This window comes from Dendrobates tinctorius, unplaced genomic scaffold (genome assembly GCF_039654945.1).
Source record: "Dendrobates tinctorius isolate UK_male_01 unplaced genomic scaffold, ASM3965494v1 ptg000079l, whole genome shotgun sequence".
NCBI classification, from domain to species: Eukaryota; Metazoa; Chordata; class Amphibia; order Anura; family Dendrobatidae; genus Dendrobates; species Dendrobates tinctorius.
Window position 1 is genome coordinate 18430366 of NW_027361747.1, and position 22833 is coordinate 18453198.

Below are 22833 nucleotides of genomic sequence, written 5' to 3' on the forward strand. Positions count from 1 at the left end.
AAGACTTAGCGCAGTAACAAGAAACAAGGTAGTTACACTACTTCTGCAAGGTGTCTCATAGGCAAATATTTTAACTCTTAGTGACCAAGCTAATTTTGACCCTTTATGACCAGGCCAATTTTTTTTTAAATTTGACCACTGTCACTTAATGAGGTAAGAACTGTAAAACACTTCAACGGATCCCACTGATTCTGAGATTGTTTTTTTTGTGACATATTGTACTTCATGATAGTGGTAAAATTTGTTTGATATGACTTGCGTTTGTGAAAAAAAAAAAAATCACAATTTCAAGGATTTTACGGTGAGTACACAATAATCCCTATTTTCACAGGCTCTACATTGAGGCGGCTGTCAATCAGGGCCGGGGGCGCGGTTACAGCAGCTGCTCAATATAGTCTGAGCAGTTCCTAGACCGGCGCCGCCCACATGACTGAATACCGCTTGCTGGTGCGAAGAATAAAGATCATTTTCTCCCCGCTGCATTTAGCTACGTGCAGGTGCCAGACAGCATACTTATGCTGTTAACCTGAAGATTAACCCCAGGGTCAATCAGAGTGATCAAAAGTCTAGAACCAATCGCAAGATTCCCTGCTGCTGCTGGGTGCCTGCAGGCAGATTTCGGTGGATGCACTACTCTTGCGCCCTTCATATTTTTTCAAAGAGAGGGAGGGCAGGGGGATGGCTGAGGTCTCCAAAACCCCCTCTGCACATCATTTCTCTCTCCTATGACATGTTATATCTTGTCAGAAGAGAGAGAAATGATTTAATCTATTGCTTCATTGGGGGACACAGGAAACCATGGGGTGTAGGAGGCTGACACTTTGCACAAAAAAAGGTTAACTCCTCCTCTGCAGTGTACACCCCACCAACCGGCACTAGGTTAATCAGTTTAGCTTGGTGTCAGTAGGAGGTGGACACGGGTCTTTTACTAGACCCATATCTGCCTCGGTTTTCGCCGTTTTTCCAGTAACGTCTCTTCTTTTTTAGATGCATCTTCCCCGTTTCCTTTGGAGTGACAGTGTGAACAGTCACAACTGTACTCCCACGTAGAAACTGAGTATGGCGTGTACTGCCACTCCGTATCCTCATATGCCTAGTCGGCAGGACCCCAGCCCCTAACACTGAAGAGTGTTTAGGTGATGCATACAGCCCTGTCTCCTGCCCATTTGCCCACGAGAGCCAGCCGGTGTCAGGAGTAATGGACGTCCCACAACCCCAAAAGGCTTGGACATCTTTGAAAGGTCTCTTGGAAGTAGAGGTACATCTTTTCCTTCTCTCCATCAGATCTCCATAGATGACGAGGAAAAAGACTCAGGAACGAAGATTCAGGTAACACAGATGAAGAAAGGATTGGACAGGCAGAGAATTCCCTCACTATTTGCTCTGCATTCCTCATATTCTTAACGGCAGTGAATTTGTCGTGTTTTTCTTGTAGATATGTTTTGCAGGCTACTTTCCCCATACATTTTTGGGCCTCCGCGCTGCCCTCCATGCCTCTTCGGACTCTACTCTTAATCTAGGCCCCTGCTTCTCCCTGGCCTAGCTCTGACCCTTCTCAGTATCTTTGGAGGGCTTTTCCCCTGCCCGTTGTGAGCACACCTCCTCTTCTTGGCTTGGGCTCCGCCCCCTCTTCACAGCTTCATTGCACTGCCGTTTCTCCTGTCTCTTTGCTCCTATGATTAGCTCTGCTCCTCTAGTAATCGGCTTTTTCAGTCTATGCCCCTCCTCTTTCTCCGCAGCGTGGCATCTACACATGTTTTTGGCACTTTTGGCCCTTCTCTTCCTTTCTGCGGTCGCCATTTTCCGGCACTAGGACCCTTATCTGTTTCCTCCCCTCCCCTTACTTCTAAGCCTGTTGAAGATCAAGGTGGAAGGGGTGTCGGTCATTCTGATTGCATCAGATTGGCCCAGGAGGTCTTGGTTCAAAGAGGTCATCAATCTTCTCGCAGACGCTCCCTGGAGGCTTCCAGACAGACCGAATCTTCTGTCCCAAGGACCGATCTTTCACCAGAGTTCACGGTCGCTCAATTTAACGGCGTGGCTGTTGAAACCACCGTTCTGAAAGCATCCGGATTTTCTGATCAGGTTATTCGGACCATTATCCAGGCCAGAAAGCTGTCCTCGTCCCAAGTCTGTTATCGGACCTGGAGAACCTATTTCAGAAGATGTGACTGTAATTACACCCTGCCTATGTCCTTTGCTCTCCCTTCCATTCTGGCGTTTCTCCAGGCGGGACTTGAAGCCGGTCTGGCTCTTAGTTCTCTAAAGGGCCAGGTGTCAGGGCTTTGTATTCTTTTTCAGAAAAACCTATCCTTTCGTTCTGAGGTCGGAACTTTCCTCCAGGGGGTAGTGCATGTTGTGCCCTTTTACCGCACACCTGTAGACCCCCGGTACCGCAATCTGGTCCTGAAAGCCCTTAGGAGTTCTCCTTTAGAACCTCTCCAAGAGGTCCCTCTGTCTTTTCTGTCTTGGAAGGTGGTGTTTCTTGTGGCCATCACCTCCTTTAGGCGCGTCTTGGAATTGGTGATTCTTTCCTGTCGTCACCCTTTCCTGGTTCTCCATCAGGACAAGGTGGTTTTGCGGCCCCTTCCCTCTTTCCTTCCCAAGGTGGTGTGCGCTTTTCACCTAAATGAGGATATTTTCCTTCCTTCATTTTGCCTGACTCCGTCTCATCCTCTGGAGGGTTCACTGCACAGGTTAGACCTGGTCAGTGCGTTGAGGGTCTATCTGGCAAGGACTGCCCCCTTCAGGAAGACGATTCTCTTTATCATTCCAGAGGGTTCACTTGGAGCTCTGCTGGCCTCCAAGACTATGATCGCTCGCTGGATCCGTGTTAAGAACAGAGTGCCTCCCCCTGGGATTAAGGCACACTCTACCCGGGCAGTGGGCACCTCCTGGGCGGTACACCATAGGGCATCCACACTGCAACTCCGCAAAGCGACAACCTGGTCTTCCATCCATGTGTTCGCCAAATGTTTACAGGGTCCATACCTACGCTTCGGCGGACGCCAGCCTAGGTAGAAGGGTCTTGCAGGCGGCAGTGGTTAGTACTCCGGCTTGAACGGAGTTTCTGCTGTTCCTTCCCCAGGGACTGCTTTGGGAAGTCCCATGGTTCCTGTGTCACCCAATGAAGCGATAGAGAAAACAGGATTTTTTTGTTACTCACTGTAAAATCTGTTTCTCGGAGTCTTCATTGAGGGGCGCAGCACCCTACCATGTGTATCAGTTCTGCTTACTGTGTTTATTGTTACAGTTTGAGTTGTCTTTGATTATTTTCTATGTTATTTCTCCTACTGCTTTTTCACTAACGTATAAATCTTGTGCCGGTCGTTAAGAGGTTAAAGGAGATTGGGGTTTCAAGATGTCCTGTTCAAGATCTTAGGAAGAAGAGCCAAGAAATGGATAATGTCGAGTGCTGTATACGCAGTGGCCAGCTAAGGAAACTTGGTTCAAGAGATAAGACACATCATGCTTACTTCCCTTCCAAATTAGATTTCATCAGTGCCATCAGCTGAGAACTGGCAGTGACCAGTGGAACATCACTGCAGCCACCTGCTGTTTGGAGAAGTCTGTCCAGAAATATTCTGCATTGAAGAATTGTAGCTAAATAGCCATACATTTGACATGAATCTAAGGCCAATTGACTGAACTAGGCATGAAAACACAGAAATTGGGGTTGAGAAAAACGGTAGCAGGTTCTTTGGACTGATGAGTCAAAATGTGAAATATATGGCTGAAACAGAAGACAGATTCTTCATGTAAGAGCTGGATAGCAGTACAATAACTAGTGTCTGTAGGCAACAGTGAAGAATGGTGGTAGGTCTTTGTAGGTTTGGGGCTGCATTTCAGCAAATGGAGGTAAGGATTTGTTCAGAAGTAATGTCCTCAATACTGCGAAATACAGGCAGATGCTTATCTATCGTGTAGTATCATCTGGAAGATGTCTAATTGGCTCAAAACTTATTGTGCAGCAGGACAATGACCCCCCCAAACATACAGCCAATGTCATTAAGAACTATCTTGAGTGTAAGTGAGAACAGTGTGTCTTGGAAGTGATGATATGGTCCCACAGAGCTCTGATCTCGGCATCATTGAGTCTATCTGGGACTGCACGGAGAGACAAAAAGATTTGCACAAACCTACGTCCCCAGAAGATCTGTGGTTATCTTTCCTCTGAGAATTTGCCTTACATTTTCTTACTTATATTTTAGAACAAAAGTCATAGTCTGTAAACCGCATATAACAGCAAAGGGATCTCATTGCTTAAAGTTATCAGTTAAGAAAAAAAGACCTAAACCATTACCTAGAACTGGATGTGCTTCAAAAATTGATGGAAAGGCTAGAAGAAAATTGATGTAGGCTGATAAGAGGCCTACAGCATGTGCATTTGGCAACAATCTTACATATTCTTCATGTCTGGCCTGTGAGATAGGATGGCAAGACGTAAGCCTTTTCTTACAAAGAAAAACATCCAAGTCCAGCTTTGTTATGCCAAAACGTACATAAAGTCTACCAAAAGTATGTGTGAAAATATGGTGTGATGAGACCAAAGTTTAACTTTTTGGCCATATTTTTTTAGAATTTTGTTTTTGCAACGCATCACTGCTTATCACCACTAGAACATCATACCCACACTGAAGCAGGATGGAGGCAACATTATGCTTTGAGGATTTTTTTTTTCTGCAGCTGGAACTTGGGCTTTAGTTAATGTGTAGGGAATTATAAACCGTTCCAAACATCAGTAAATTTTTAGTAACAAAGCCTTCAGGCCTCTGATAAAAATCCGAAGATTAAGAGGAATTTTACCTTCACCATGCTGACTTGCAAATTACTTTTCACTGAACAACGAATGAACACTATAAAAATAAACCCCCCAAAACAAGTGCGGATTTGCGTTTTTTAGGGGGGGAGGGTGAAGATGGGGGGGGGGGGGGGGAGATGCAGTTCAGCCCACTTGGATTTTTTCCTTTTCCCAGTACATTATTTGCTAATATGAATGGTGCCTTTCAAAATTGCAACTCATCCTACAGAACACATGCCCTTGTACTTGGAGTGGAAATATAAATAAGTTATGGCTATTGGAAAAAGGAGAGGAAGAAACGAAAGTGCAGAAATAAAAACTTGCTCTAGCATTAAGGGGTTAAAGGTGGAAAACTTCAGAAATTATTCTTTTTTTTTTTTTTTTTGTTTTTTTTTGTTTTTTTTTTTATATGACTGTCATGGATCACACCGGGGAGATCAAACAGCTGCCACCAGTGTGGATTACGGAGCAAGAGGAACAGAGTTTTTACATTTTATATATCTAGTCCAGAAATGTAGGCAGTGTTTACATATAAAAAAAAAAATATATATATATATAGATTTTTTTTATTGTTGTTATTTATACAGGGGCGGACACTGACAGCTTGGGGCCCCTGTGCAAGAAATGTGTCTGAGCCCCCCTCCTTTTATGGTGTCAGAGCTATGTGTGTGTATATACAGATATATATAGAGCCACACACATACATGGTCTCCTTTATTATGTATATTGCTGTCCCTTACACAGTGCCCTCTCTCATGTACAGTACCGTCCCTTACATATTGAGTTATATAGAGCCCTGTTTTTTATTACGTACCGTCCTGTCTTGTTAGCTGTATAATGCAATGATGGCTGATGAAGCATGGGAAAGCTTCCTTTCTAATGGAGGAGCTGATGGACTGGTAGTTTGGTCACCGGCTCCTCGATCAGCAGTCATTTTATATCTAAAAAGAGAGGGGACTATGTAATAAGAGGGCACTGTAAATAACAAAATTAAAAAGAATACACTATGTAAGAGACAGCACTATACATAACAGCAGAGGAAGCTATATACGAGGGGCGCCTGAAAGCTTTGAGGGCCACCCATGAAATCTTTTTTGCATGGTCTTGTTTTGCAATGCAATATGTTATTTAGTTAGTTGAATGGTCTCATGAGCAATCTGGATTTATTTTGATTTTTTTGTTTCCGTTACAGCATTTTAAAGTTGGGTCGCAAGGCTGAAATATGGAAATGGAGAAGTTGGCAAAGTTCACACATCGGCTGCTGCAATTAACTCCTGTGGTTTCCAACTGCTTCAGCACCCACCCTATTCCCCTGATTTGGCTCCCTCGGACTATCACCTATTCCCACAGATGAAAAAGCACCTTGGTTGAAGGTGGAATTGCAGCCATTGCAACAGCCGATGTATGAACTTTGCCAACTTCTCCATTTCCATATTTCAGCCTTGCGACCCAACTTTAAAATGCTGTAACGGAAACAAAAAAATCAAAATAAATCCAGATTGCTCATGAGACCATTCAACTAACGAAATAACATATTGCATTGCAAAACAAGACCATGCAAAAAAGATTTCATGGGTGGGCCTCGAAGATTTCAGGCGCCCCTCGTAATAAGGGATGGCACCATATATAACTAGAGAGGATGGTACGTAATAAGGGATGGTATTTTACATAATAAAAGAGGAAACTATGTAACTAAGGATGGTGTTATACAGAATTAGTGAGTTCACTATATACTAAAGGACTGTGTTAGACATGGTGAGTACACTATATACTAAGGGACTGTGTTAGACATAGTGAGTACACTATATACTAAGGCAGGGTTCCCCAACTCCGGTCCTCAAGGCCCACCAACAGGTCAGGTTTTCAGGATTTCCTTAGTATTGCCCAGGTGATAATTGCATCACCTGTACAATACAAGGGAAATCCTGAAAACATGACCTGTTGGTGGGCCTTGAGGACCGGAGTTGGGGAACCGTGTATTAAGGGACTGTGTTAGACATAATAAGCGATAATAATGTCTTCCTCCACTTCCCCCTGTTCCTAAGGCCATTATAAGTCCCCCTTCCTCCCATCGCAATCCCCCACACTCCGCATTGTCCTCCTCCCCCCACATCTCATTATTGTCCTCTCCCCCACCCCATCATTGCCCTCTTCAACACCTCCATCATTTTCTTCTTCCCCACCACTATCTTTGCTTTCTCCCCCACCACTCCCATCATTGCCCATTCCACCACCACCATCATTGCATTCTCCTCCACCACCCCCATCATTGCCTTCTCCCCATCACTCCCATCATTGCCTTCTCCTTCACCCCATCACTGCCTTCTCCCCATCACTCCCATCATTGCCTTCTCCATCGCCCCCATCATTGCCTTCTCCATCACCCCATCACTGCTTTCTCCCCCTCACTCCCATCATTGCCTGCTCCATCACCCCATCACTGCCTTCTCCCCATCACTCCCATCATTGCCTGCTCCATCACCCCATCACTGCCTTCTCCCCATCACTCCCATCATTGCCTGCTCCATCACCCTATCACTGCCTTCTCCCCATCACGCCCATCATTGCCTGCTCCATCACCCCATCACTCCCATCATTGCCTGCTCCATGACCCCATCACTCCCATCATTGCCTGCTCCATCACCCATCATTGCCTTCTCCCCATCACTCCTATCATTGCCTTCTCCCCATCACTCCCATCATTGCCTTCTCCCCATCACTCCCATCATTGCCTTCTCCCCATCACTCCCATCATTGCCTGCTCCATCACCCCCCATCATTGCCTACTCCATCACCCATATCATTGCCTGCTCCATCATTGCCTCCTCCCCATCACTCCCATCATTGCCTGATCCATCACTGCCTTCTCCCCAGCACTCCCATCATTGCCTGCTCCATCACCCCCGTCCTTGCCTGCTCCATCACCCCATCACTCCCATCATTGCCTGCTCCATCACCCCATCATTGCCTTCTCCCCATCACTCCCATCATTGCCTGCTCCATTACCCCATCACTCCCTTCTCCCCATCATTCCCATGATCCCATCAATGCCTTCTCTCCATCACCCCCATCATGGCCTTCTCCCATTACCCCCTCATGGCCATCTCCCATCACCCCAGGCATCATGGCCTTCTCTCCCCATCACAGTCATCTCCTCATGTCCCCTTCTCCTCCAGGGCCAGGCTAACCTATACACACACACACAGACATATACACAGACATACACACATACATACATACACACACACACACACACACACACGACCTCTCCTCTCACCTGTCCACCGCCATCGCCTGCGCTTCCTCGCACTTAGGCTACTTTCACACTTGCGTTTTTTGCGCATACAAACGCATTAAAAAAACGCATACAAACGCTGCTTTTTTTTCCCAGTATTTTTTGTGCGCATGAAGGAAAAAAACGCAGCGTTTGTATGCGTTTTCTATGCGTTTGCTTTTTTTTGGACATTGTCTTCCCACAAAAAAAAATCTAGATAACAATCTTGCAACACACACCACCAATGGGACATCAGTGGCGGTGTGGTATGGTAATATATAGGCCCTGTCTACAGCCGTATTCTTCGCATTTGCTTGATTTTTCTCGTGTCAACATGGATCTGCGCTGGAAGAGTTTTCACTTCAACTTGGATTTGGACATCGCGATGGTTAGGGCATATGCAATATGCAGTTGCTTGCCGTGAACAAAGGAAGAGAGAGAGACAGCGAAGACGGCAGCGGCGGCGTTTGTGGATACATCCGATTGTTGAACTCCGGGAGAGCCGTGGGGCGTACCACGCCCTCTACAGCGAGCTACAGGCAAACCCGGAGAAAATTAGATTATATCCGGATGTCCCAAGAAAGTTTCAGGGATTTGCTTGCCCGTGTCCAAGAATCCATCCGGAGACAGGACACACAGCTCCGTTGTGCGATTCCTCCTGAGGAACAGCTCCTGGTGACATTACGGTACGTAATATTTAAAAACCAAGGGGGGTGTCTAAATTTTTTTTTCTTTGTGACATGTATTATTCTAAACCTGGCCTAATTATTTTTCGTGAATGTACTAAATTTTTTTTATTGTTTTAAAAAAACATATACAGAAATATTAATTTTACTTCTTTCTCTGTTTCGCAGATTCCTGGCGACTGGAGAGACCCTATCTTCACTACACTTCCAGTACCGTATTGGAATCTCCACCTTGTCTGGAATTGTTGCGGACACGTGCCATGCTCTCTTGAACGTTCTTTGTCCAGAATTTATGCCCCTGCCCATCGCTGAAAAGTGGATGGAAATTGCTGACAAATTCTGGACAGTATGCAATTTCCCCAACTGTTGGGGAAACACATACGGATCATCAAACCCAAAAGAACTGGATCGGAGTATTATAATTACAAAAAGTACTTTTCAACAGTACTCATGGCCATTGCGGATGCCGGATGTACCGTATTTTTCCGACCATAAGACGCACTTTTTTCCCCCAAAATTTTGGGGGAAAGTGGGGGGGTGCGTCTTATGGTCGCAATATACTAACCTGCGGTGCGGTGGTGGCAGCGGGCGGGGGTGGCGGCGGGCTGTGCTCCGGTGCAGGGGCGGCGCATGCGCGGGTTCAGATCTCGTCCCGAGATATCGGGGGACGAGATTCAAATCTCGGCAACGAGATCACGTCCCCCGAGATGTCGGGACGAGATCTGAACCCGCGCATGCGCCGTCCCCGGACCGGCGGCCATCTTTCCGGCGTCCATGTTCCCGGAGGCCACCGCAACATGGCGGCGGCCAGCAAGGGATGTGCGGGGGCCTCCGGGCTGCGAGGAAATGCTGGCGGAGCCGCTGCCCCTGCACCGGAGCACAGCCCGCCGCCACCCTCACCCCGCAGAGCCCACCTACCCCAGCTCAGCACAGGCCACCTGCCCCAGCAAAGCTAGCACAGCTGCCCCTGCCCAGCAAAGCTGCCCCAGCACAGCTGCCCCAGCACAGCTGCCCCAGCACAGCTCACCTGCCCCAGCGCAGCTGCCCCAGCACAACCAACTTGCCCCAGCACAGAGCCGCTACCGCACGAGCCTGGACCACTGAATGACCCCTGTGACTACTCCTCCACCTGTGCCGGATCCCTTCCCAGGTAAGCTGAATTCGGACTGTAAGACGGACCCCCATTTGACACATTATTATTTTTTTTCCCTATTTTCCTTTTGACAATTGGGGTGCGTCTTATGGTCCGGTGCGTCTTATAGTCCGAAAAATACAGTATGTTTGTAGCAGTGGACATTGGAGCATTTGGCCGAGGTAATGACTCCCAGGCTTTTAAAAACTCAGACATGGGCCGGAGGTTGTATGGCAACCAACTTAATTTCCCTATGCCACGGCCTCTTCCCCACACCGAAGCTCTGCCACTGCCCTTTGTAATGGTTGGGGATGAGGCTTTTCAAATGTGCGCAAACCTACTGAAACCCTACTCCAGCTGTGACTTGGACCACACCAAAAAAATCTTTAATTACAGGCTGACCAGGGCCAGAAGAACTGTAGAGTGTGCTTTTGGGATTCTTGTCTCCAGATGGCGAATTCTCGGCACAGCCATTAATCTTAAACTTGAAACAGTGGATAAGGTGGTGAATGCGTGTGTGGTTCTACATAATTTTGTGATGGCTAAAGAGCACCCGATCTTTGAACTCGATGATGCTGTTCCTAACCCATTGCCTGAATTCACTCAGCACCCTCTCAGGTCATCCGTTGAAGTTGGCCAAATGAGGGACCAATTTGCGGCCTACTTTTTCTCTGATGTAGGATGGGTGCACTGGCAAGATGAAATGGTGTAAAAATGTTTTCATGTGTGTTTGTTAATAAAAAACCTGTTTTGATACCTGTACCGAGTGCACTATGTCTTTTTACACTCCATGAAAATAAACAACTTCCCATGTATACCTGTGAATTAATGATGTTCTCACACCTGGGCAGGTAACTACACATACGAGTTAAACTGCAGCATCGCTATTTTTCGTGAAATATATTGGTACGAAGCGACACTGCAGGTTAAAAATCATGTGTATTAACCTGCCCATGAGTGAAAAATAGTTACGATACTAGGCCTGGATAATGGCCATAGGCCTGGGTATTGGCCATATGACGTATTTTACCTATCAGTTGATTGAACACACACTTAATAAGAGTATGTTGTTAATTACAAGGTATATCATCCCCCTGGCCTAGTATAACAATAAGTGAAATGAGGATGGTAAAAACAGCTCATCCTCAAAACACTTAATGACACCTTGCAAAGTTGAAGGCGCATTGTGTGTACGGCGCAGTGTGTGTAGCCGGCGCAAAAAATATTAATCAAACTTTGTTATGGTAAACCAGAAATTCACATTTATTTTTAAACAAAAAAATTATACAAAAAACTTTATTTTTTTCGGCGTTTGGTGGCAGATGGTTGCAAGTTGGGGGTGTGCAGTGAAGATTGAACAGCTTATAGTGGATGAAGGTGTTCTAGGGGAAGGTGCAACAAAACTTGTGGGTGAAGGGAGGCCAGTGATGGGAATGGAACTAGACACACTAGGAGGAGAGGACAGAGGTTCAGCGACAGTTGTCTTAAGTGTTTTTTGTCTCCTTAAACTGGCCTGCCTGGACCTCTTTGGGCCCAATGCCCACATTGATTGTTGGCCCCGCCTGGAACTTGTGGCAAATAAGGAATGTAGGTCCCCCATCTGCTGCTGTGGCGGCGGCTGCTGCTGCTGCTGTGGCGGCTGCCCTGTGGTGGCGGTTGCCCTGTGGTGGCGGTGGCAGTGCTTGTCCTTGCAGGAGGACTGGTAGCGGCAGTGATGGTCCATGTTTGCGGAGTGGTGGTGGCAGGGCTAGTACATGTTATAGTGCTGGCGGCAGGGCTGTTCCACGTTTGAGAAGTGGTCACGGTGGCTGTGCTCCAAGCATGCATGGGGGTGGCGGTGGTGCTCCAGACAGGAGCAGCGCTTGCCATTGTGGTGTTGGTGAAGTGACCAGCAGCACTCAGACTTCTGGTGGTGTAATGGTGGGTGTCCTGGCTTTGAATAGAGGTGTCCGTGCAGTGGTATGCAGCACAAGCCGGTAGTGAGGTGAAGCGAGTCAATGGTGGCACAGTTGGAAATGACACCACTGACTGCTGCCCGTACCGATTATGCTGCATAGTCTGCAAGAAAGCATTGTTGCAGGCCTGCAGCACACTCAGCTGTTGCTCAGGACTAAGGTGTTCCGCCATGCCCTTTTTCAATTTTACTAAAAAAATGGTGCGCTGGTCTGTTGAGGTCGGCCTCCAGACGGTCAAGGCGCTGTTCGACAGAGTGGAAGCGGTGTTCCATGTGGTTAAAACCAGGGCTGTGGAGTCGGTAAGCCAAACCTGCGACTCCGACTCCTCAATTTCCCTTACACCGACTCCAACTCCGACTCCCCGACTCCAACTCCCACATATATTGCTTATATTTAAGTGAAAAATGTATTGTAGTACAATGTGAACATCAGACATTTAATCATTTCTATGATCCAATAAACAAGATATTTAGATAGAACATAATATCTATTTATTGGAATACAACCTTAGAACACAAAAAACTAATAAATTGTAAATATGTAATACACTGTGTACATGTATACGGTACAGACCAAAGTTTGGACACACCTTCTCATTCAAAGAGTTTTCTTTATTTTCATGACTGAAAATTGTAGATTCAATCTGAAGGCATCAAAACAATGAATTAACACATGTGGAATTATATAATTAAAGTGTGAAACAACTGAAAATATGTCTTATATTCTAGATTCTTCAAAATAGCCACCTTTTGCTTTGATTACTGCTTTGCACACTCTTGATGAGCTTCAAGTGGTAGTCACCAGAAATGGTCTTCCAACAGTCTTGAAGGAGTTCCCAGAGATGCTTAGCACTTGTTGGCCCTTTTGCCTTCACTCTGCGGTCCAGCTCACCCCAAACCATCTCGATTGAGTTCAGGTCTGGTGACTGTGGAGGCCAGGTCATCTGGCGTAGCACTCCATCACTCTCCTTCTTGGTCAAATAGCCCTTACACAACCTGGAGGTGTGTTTGAGGCCATTGTCCTGTTGAAAAATAAATGATGGTCCAACTAAACACAAACCGGATGGAATAGCATGCTGCTGCAAGATGCTATGGTAGCCATGCTGGTTCAGTATGCCTTCAATTTTGAATAAATCCCCAACAGCGTCACCAGCAAAGCACCATCACACCTCCTCCTCCATGCTTCACGGTGGGAACCAGGCATGTAGAGTCCATCCGTTCACCTTTTCTGCGTCACACAAAGACATGGTTTTTGGAACCAAAGATCTCAAATTTGGACTCATCAGACCAAATCACAGATTTCCACTGGTCTAATGTCCATTCCTTGTGGTGTCTAGCCCAAAGAAGTCTCTTCTGCTTGTTGCCTGTCCTTAGCAGTGGTTTCCTAGCAGCTATTTTACCATGAAGGCCTGCTGCACAAAGTCTCCTCTTAACAGTTATAGAGATGTGTCTGCTGCTAGAACTCTGTGTGGCATTGACCTGGTCTCTATTCTGAGCTGCTGTTAACCTGCGATTTCTGAGGCTGGTGACTAGGATAAATTTATCCTCCTCAGCAGAGGTGACTCTTGGTCTTCCTTTCCTGGGGGGTCCTCATGTGAGCCAGTTTCTTTGTAGCGCTTGATGGTTTTTGCCAATGTACTTGGGGACACTTTCAAAGTTTTCCCAATTTTTCGGACTGACTAACCTTCATTTCTTAAAGTAATGATGGCCACTCGTTTTTCTTTACTCAGCTGCTTTTTTCTTGCCATAATACAAATTCTAACAGTCTATTCAGTAGGACTATCACCTGGGTATCCACCAGACTTCTGCACAAGACAACTGATGGTCCCAACCTCATTTATAAGGCAAGAAATCCCACTTATTAAACCTGACAGGGTACACCTGTGAAGTGAAAACCATTTCCGGTGACTACCTCTTGAAGCTCATCAAGAGAATGCCAAGAGTGTGCAAAGCAGAATTCAAAGCAAAAGGTGGCTACTTTGAAGAACCTAGAATATAAGACATACAGTATTTTCAGTTGTTTCACACTCTTTTGTTAATTATATAATTCCACATGTGTTAATTCATAGTCTTGATGCCTTCAGAGTGAATCTGCAATTTTCATAGTCATGAAAATAAAGAAAACGCTTTGATTGGGAAGGTGTGTCCAAACTTTTGGTCTGTACCATGTGTGTGTATGTGTGTGTGTGTGTGTGTATATATATATATATATATATATATATATATATATATATATATATATATATATATATATATATATACATACATACACACACACTATGACTTATCTTGGCTAAGATAAAGCCTAGATCCTCAGGCTACATTCCTGGGGAGGGGGGGGGTGGGCAGAATCTCATACTGCACACCTCAGCTGCTGCAGAACCTCATACTTCACACCCCTACACTTGAAAATAAAGCCTGCACCTTAAGAAGATGTGGTGATGGATGCAGTCTATTTATTCCAACTATCAGTTGATGTTACTGAAGACGAGCAATGCCTGTCCTGGGCGTCCTTTTGGGCAGCTATGAGGTGTACCTGACTGGTGCTAAAAAAAAGGAGTGTTAGTCTGTGTGCAATCCGGCTTTCATTCTTTTTGGTACAGATACGATATGGATAGACAGATATGGATATATAGATAGAGCAGATTTCTAATCTGCTTTTGCTATTGAAAACATTATCTATGAGCTCAAAAACCTTTCAGGTGATGCGGTTTTTTAAAAAGCTGATCTGCTTTTGCTACTGAAAAACGTATCCTCAAAAAAACGCAGGAAAAACGCTGTGTGTGAATGTAGCCTTAGATCAGGAATAGAACAGTCATTTATAGGACATTTCATAACTTTCCCAAATTCCTATGAAAAAATATTCAGCATATTCTGCATTGAACTACTGTACCCAATTTATTATATATTTTAGGAGTCGGTCCATTTTATACCGACTCCGACTCCACCAAAATGAGCACCGACTCCACGACTCTAACTCCGACTCAACAGCCCCAGTTAAAATCACGTTCCATTAGTGAAAAACCGCTTTCCACTCCGTCTGACAGCGACTTGAGGCTGGCATTAAAGGCCTCGCTCAAGTGCATAAACTCGGGCAAGACATTCCTGTCCAAGGCCCTCTGCCGCTGGCGGGTAGTGCCCGCATAACCAGTGGCAGAGACCTGGGACAGGGAAACACCTGATTGACCAGCTTCCTGTTCAGCATCTGTCCGTGTTGCAGACGTGCAAGGTGCTTCCTGGCTGTCGAATGGCTGAGACGGGTCCGAGGTCGACCGATGAAGGACCGCTTCAGGGCCAGGTTGCAGGGTGCTGCTCCAGGTGCTGTTGAAGAAAGGAAAAACATTACTATCATGCATTTACAAGAAGCATCAGCTGTGGAATAAAAAAACACAGATTAATAAAAATAAAAACCCAAAAATTATAATACTTACGCTCTGGTGGCAAGGACCGGTCTTAGGAACTGCAAAGCTTGATAGTACTGGTATTTTGTTCTGGTCCTTGCTGCTGAACCACTGCGAACCTGCCCCTCAGCACGAACATCAGTGTTGAAGCGGTCCTTGATCGAGCGCCAACGTGTTCGGACTTTGTTCACTGTTTGAAAAACAAACAACATTTAACAATTGTGTATGATGCACGATATATGCTATCACTAAACCCAACAGTGCCATCACGAACAAGAGTCAATGCGGCACAATACAGCAATACAATACCCAAAGCAGTCACTGTTGAGCCAGATGACACTGTTGGGTTTCCTGCTAGAATATATGTAGCTCGAAACCCAACAGTGCCATCACGAACAAGAGTCAATGCGGCACAATACACCAATACATACCCAAAGCAGTCACTGTTGAGCCAGATGACACTGTTGGGTTTCCTGCAAGAATATATCTAGCTCGAAACCCAATAGTGCCATCACAAAAAAGAGTCAATGAGGCACAATACAGCAATACAATAGCCAAAGCAGTCACTGTTGAGCCAGATGACACTGTTGGGTTTCCTGCTAGAATATATCTAGCCCGAAACCCAACAGTGCCATCAAGGACAATAGTCACTGCGGCATAACAGAGCAGGGAAATACGTACTAAACGCCTTTTTGGAGGTTGGAGAGGCGCTTTCCCAGCCATCCATCAACGCTGCGGCCACCTCATTCCATAGCCGACGGGTCACCACATTGTCCTTGTGCAACCGGTCACGGCTGTCCCACAACGGGGCACGCTCCTGGACCAGGAGGATAAGGTGCTCATTATCCAGGTAGACGTCTTCATCTCGTTGTGGAACCTAGACAAAAAACATTCATTAGAATATTCGAATTTTGTGTGAATAAAAATTTAAAAAAGATCTAGAAAAGAGGAAAGATAGAAGATGAAAAATAAAGGACATTACAAATCATTTGATACTTGCACTCCGTATCACCACCGGGACTTGGCTTGGCTGCTCATGCTGTTCGCCCTCACTAGTCGCGTCCGCTGAAGATGACGATGTCTGAAAAAAAAACAACAAAAGTTAAAGATTTTGATAAGCAGCAGATATACTTACCAAACGCATGGAAATAATCACCTCACTGTCTGCTTACGCCAGTTCCTGCCGGGATGGTGAATATTCAGATTCCGAAGACATACTGCATGTAAAAATAATACAAAGCATTTGTACATATCCAATTTAAAAGGACAGGAATACATTTTTAGATGTAATAATACTCACATTCTTGCCGCTGAAGCTGGAATTCAAAATGGTGTCGTCTTTTGCAGTCTGTCTGCTCTCCAGGCTGTCTCTGTAGTTGTGGTACAGTTCTGGCAGACACCTACTTTTATACAGACATGAAACTTTTGAAGTTTTTTTTTTTTTATAACTTATCTAACCAATGGACACCTAAAAAACGCATGCGCAAAAAAACACATACTTGCGCATGCCAATATAGACAATAATGTTAATTTTTTGTGCAAAACGTGCGCATGCGTTTTTTTTAAGCGGTTGGGCAGACCAAAAAATTCAACATGTAGCGTCTGGAAATTATGGACGCACATCTTAAAAAAACGCAGCGCACGAAAAATGCATACGTGCGCATACCAATGCGCACCCATGTTAAATATAGGTAAAAAAAAAACCGCATGCGCACGTATGCGCAAAAACGCAGTGCAAAAAACGCAAATGTGAAACCAGCCTGACACAGCAGCGGCCGCTGAATGATGACGTCATTCAGTGGCGCTCCTCTCTGTGTCAGAGACAGGAAGCGTGGCCTCCGGGCAGGAAGCAGGATGGATCCTTGCAGCTCCGCTCCTGCTATTCCCTCTTGCAGGCAGCGGAGCTGCTTGGATCGCTCCCTGCCCGCCGCTACACATGAGGGCAATCTGGCCAGGGGCCCCCGGCCAGATTGCCCTCATCATTAGCCGCCCTGCAGGGGCCCCCTGGAGGCTTTGGGCCCGGTGCAGTACACCGGTTGAACGGGCGGTATAATATATATTAAGATAATCCTTTAATCGTCCCACCATGGGGAAATTCAGAGCATTACAGCAGCAAGGCAGGAACAAGTGCAGATACAGATGCATAAAGGCATTACATTGACAGTAGGTAGGTACATATACGGAAAAAAAAAGATATAACCGGACTATCACAACTTTGGATCTATCAGGTCACTGTTTGGGTCGTTCTCCGTTTTGGACAGTGCTGGTTATACAGCCTAACTGCAGCAGGAAGGAAGGACTTTCGATAGCGCCCCCTCTCACATTTAGGATGAAGTAGCCGGTCACTGACAGTACTGCACATCTTTGTCACGGTCTCATGCATTAGTCATGTCCTCGCTAAATGAACGGGATTCATATAGCTTAACTAGCAGCTAAACCGCTATACCGGGGTCCAATAAGGGAGACTGTAGTTGAATCTGTGGTTTATTGAACGTAGGTATAGATGTGTGGTAAAACTACAACAGAAACGGATACATAAGATCAGTATTGGGTTCATGGAAATATACAATATACACAGTATACAATCTGAACTACTAGCTGAGCAGGGGTTGTAACTAAGCTAGCTAATATAAGACAGAAATCATATACAGAGAGGGTGATTACATACCACCGATGCTGACACAAGGGGAGTAAACCTATAGGAGCTTCCAATATGCAGACTTGAAAGAAATGGCCGACTGAAGAGAGAAAGGGGGCTGGGATAGACCATGGTACTTTGCAAAGTTACCCAGAATGCATTAGGAATTGGAGGGAAATAATACAGGAAATACAATGCATAACATCATGCAGTTATAACTTTTGGCCACTTGATGGTGCTGGAAACAAACATTAAAATGTGTGGTAAACTGAGCATTATACTGAATTTATGCTATGGAAGTGAACATTTAAGAGTCATTTATTAAGTCGGAGACAGAATATATATATATATATATATATATATATATATGTGTATATATATATGTATATATATTCATTTCAGTACAGACCAAAAGTTTGGACACACCTCATTCAAAGAGTTTTCTTTATTTTCTATGAAAATTGTAGATTCACTATGAAGGCATCAAAACTATGAATTAACACATGTGGAATTATATAATTAACAAAGTGTGGAAGAACTGAAAATATGTCTTATATTCTAGGTTCTTCAAAGTAGCCACCTTTTGCTTTGATTACTGCTTTGCACACTCTTGGCATTCTCTTGATGAGCTTCAAGAGGTAGTCACCGGAAATTGTTTTCACTTCACAGGTGTGCCCTGTTAGGTTTAATAAGTGGGATTTCTTGCCTTATAAAGGGTTGGGACCATCAGTTGTGTTGTGCAGAAGTCTGGTGGTGTTAGGAGTGGCGGAAGGCACTAAATAAAAAATAAAGTGCCTTCGCCAATCTGGGTCCACCGTGCGGTGGATGGAAAAACCGCTGCTAAAGAGGCAGAGCACTATGGCGGTAATGTGCACAGGGTTTAACTGCACCCAATGCACTAAAGCAAGCTCTGTTATGGTCACAGAGCTGCAAGCTTAAAGCATACAAAACCGCTGAGTCTGTTCTAGGTCACAGACTTCAGCGAGCAGACACGGTATTAATAGTCACAGGAGTAGCCTTAGACGTCAGGACTACTCCGTCTAGACCTACCGTGAAATAAGTAGCGAGGCGTCGCAACTGCGAACGCCTGTCAGAGGTGCTACCGCAGTGCGGAGTAAACCAAGCCGCAAAGAAGGCACCGCTAAAACGCATGCGCGATGCAGGACGCTAGCTACTGAGACAGATGGAGCTTGAGCGTGCTGGCGCTAGCGCTGCTACTGACTGAATCACACACACTCACACAGACGTAATATCAGAGGGAAGGGGTTCTTAAGTCAGTCACCAGTCCAAGCATCCATCACCATACACAGCAGCAGTATGAAAATACTAGCGCAAGGCGGAACGGCCATGCGCACTTTTTATAGCGTACGGGACCTGCCGGAAATCTCCAGGTCTCCAAAAGGAGCCATTAGGATCCGGAGCGGGAGCTGAGCACCTGACTCCCGAACTCCAATGGGAGCTCGTCCCGTGAGCATGCTCAGAAGACGGAACAAAGGACTTAGCCTCTGGAGATAGATGTGAGAATCTGGATTCCTGCATAGGCATGGTAGAAACCAGATTCCTAACAGGGGACACACAACTGATAGTCCTACTGAATAGACTGTTAGAATTTGTATTATGGCAAGAAAGAAGCAGCTAAGTAAAGAAAAACGAGTGGCCATCATTACTTTAAGAAATGAAGATCAGTCAGTCCGAAAAATTTGGGAAACTTTGAAAGTGTCCCCAAGTGCAGTGGCAAAAACCATCAAGCGCTACAAAGAAACTGGCTCACATGAGGACCGCCCCAGGTAAGGAAGACCAAGAGTCACCTCTGCTGCGGAGGATAAGTTCGTCCGAATCACCAGTCTCAGAAATCGCAGGTTAACAGCAACTCATACAGTGGGGCAAAAAAGTATTTAGTCAGTCAGCAATAGTGCAAGTTCCACCACTTAAAAAGATGAGAGGCGTCTGTAATTTACATCATAGGTAGACCTCAACTATGGGAGACAAACTGAGAAAAAAAAATCCAGAAAATCACATTGTCTGTTTTTTTTTTCATTTTATTTGCATATTATGGTGGAAAATAAGTATTTGGTCAGAAACAAGCAATCAAGATTTCTGGCTCTCACAGACCTGTAACTTCTTCTTTAAGAGTCTCCTCTTTCCTCCACTCATTACCTGTAGTAATGGCACCTGTTTAAACTTGTTATCAGTATAAAAAGACACCTGTGCACACCCTCAAACAGTCTGACTCCAAACTCCACTATGGTGAAGACCAAAGAGCTGTCAAAGGACACCAGAAACAAAATTGTAGCCCTGCACCAGGCTGGGAAGACTGAATCTGCAATAGCCAACCAGCTTGGAGTGAAGAAATCAACTGTGGGAGCAATAATTAGAAAATGGAAGACATACAAGACCACTGATAATCTCCCTCGATCTGGTGCTCCACGCAAAATCCCACCCCGTGGGGTCAGAATGATCACAAGAACGGTGAGCAAAAATCCCAGAACCACGCGGGGGGACCTAGTGAATGAACTGCAGAAAGCTGGGACCAATGTAACAAGGCCTACCATAAGTAACACACTACGCCACCATGGACTCAGATCCTGCAGTGCCAGACGTGTCCCACTGCTTAAGCCTGTGCATGTCCGGGCCCGTCTGAAGTTTGCTAGAGAGCATTTGGATGATCCAGAGGAGTTTTGGGAGAATGTCCTATGGTCTGATGAAACCAAACTGGAACTGTTTGGTAGAAACACAACTTGTCTTGTTTGGAGGAAAAAGAATACTGGGTTGCATCCATCAAACACCATACCTACTGTAAAGCATGGTGGTGGAAACATCATGCTTTGAGGCTGTTTCTCTGCAAAGGGGCCAGGACGACTGATCCGGGTACATGAAAGAATGAATGGGGCCATGTATCGTGAGATTTTGAGTGCAAATCTCCTTCCATCAGCAAGGGCATTGATGATGAAACGTGGCTGGGTCTTTCAACATGAGAATGATCCAAAGCACACCGCCAGGGCAACGAAGGAGTGGCTTCGTAAGAAGCATTTCAAGGTCATGGAGTGGCCTAGCCAGTCTCCAGATCTCAACCCTATAGAAAACCTTTGGAGGGAGTTGAAAGTCCGTGTTGCCAAGCGAAAAGCCAAAAACATCACTGCTCTAGAGGAGATCTGCATGGAGGAATGGGCCAACATACCAACAACAGTGTGTGGCAACCTTGTGAAGACTTACAGAAAACGTTTGACCTCTGTCATTGCCAACAAAGGATATATCACAAAGTATTGAGATGAAATTTTGTTTCTGACCAAATACTTATTTTCCACCATAATATGCAAATAAAATGAAAAAAAAAGACAATGTGATTTTCTGGATTTTTTTTTTCTCAGTTTGTCTCCCATAGTTGAGGTCTACCTATGATGTAAATTACAGACGCCTCTCATCTTTTTAAGTGGTGGAACTTGCACTATTGCTGACTGACTAAATACTTTTTTGCCCCACTGTATTAGAGACCAGGTCAATGCCACACAGAGTTCTATTAGCAGACACATCTCTACAACAACTGTTAAGAGGAGACTTTGTGCAGCAGGCCTTCATGGTAAAATAGCTGCTAGGAAACCATTGCTAAGGACAGGCAACAAGCAGAAGAGACTTGTTTGGGCTAAAGAACACAAGGAATGGACATTAGACCAGTGGAAATCTGTGCTTTGGTCTGATGAGTCCAAATTTGAGATCTTTGATTCTAACCACCATATCTTTGTGCGACGCAGAAAAGGTGAACGGATGGACTCTACATGCCTGGTTCCCACCGTGAAGCATGGAGGAGGAGGTGTGGGGGTGCTTTGCTGGTGACACTGGGCCAACAAGTGCTAAGCATCTCTGGGAAATCCTTCAAGACTGTTAGAAGACCATTTCCGGTGACTACCTCTTGAAGCTCATCAAGAGAATGCCAAGAGTGTGCAAAGCAGTAATCAAAGCAAAAGGTGGCTACTTTGAAGAACCTAGAATATACAGTTGTGGCCAGAAATATTGACACCCCTGCAGTTTTGTCAGATAATACTCAGTTTCTTCCTGAAAATGATTGCAAGCACAAATTCTTTGGTATTATCTTCATTTAATTTGTCTTAAATGAAAAAACACAAAAAGAATTGTCCTAAAGCCAAATTGTATATAATTCCACACCAAACATAAAAAAGAGGGTGGACAAAAGTATTGGCACTGTTCGAAAAATCATGTGATGCTTCTCTAATTTGTGTAATTAACAGCATTGGTAACTTACCTGTGGCACCTAACAGGTGTTGGCAATCACTAAATCACACTTGCAGCCAGTTGACATGGATTAAAGTTGACATGGATTAAAGTTGACTCAACCTGTGTCCTTGTGTGTACCACATTGAGCATGGAGAAAAGAAACAAGACCAAAGAACTGTCTGGGGACTTGAGAAACCAAACTGTGAGGAAGCATGAGCAATCTCAAAAGTAGAGCTTTTTGGGCAAAGGCATCAACATAGAGTTTACAGGAAAAAAAAATGAGGCATTCAAAGAAAAAAAAACACGGTCCCTACAGTCAAACATGGCGGAGGTTCCCTGATGTTTTGGGGTTGCTTTGCTGCCTCTGGCACTGGACTTCTTGACCGTGTGCATGGCATTATGAAGTCAGAAGACTACCAACAAATTTTGCAGCATAATGTAGGGCCCAGTGTGAGAAAGCTGGGTCTCCCTCAGAGGTCATGGGTCTTCCAGCAGGACAATAACCCAAAACACACTTCAAAAAGCACTAGAAAATGGTTTGAGAGAAAGCACTGGAGACTTCTAAGGTGGCCAGCAATGAGTCCAGACCTGAATCCCATAGAACACCTGTGGAGAGATCTAAAAATGGCAGTTTGGAGAAGGCACCCTTCTAATATCAGGGACCTGGAGCAGTTTGACAAACAATAGTCTAAAATTCCAGCAGAGCATTGTAAGAAA

General features: G+C 45.2%; 1 protein-coding gene across 4 annotated transcripts in view; it reads left to right on the forward strand.

Moving 5' to 3' along the window:
- CEP135 (centrosomal protein 135) overlaps positions 1-22833 on the forward strand; it is a 234113-nt gene that overhangs the window by 14398 nt on the left and 196882 nt on the right. The gene's annotated exons all lie outside the window — the stretch shown is intronic.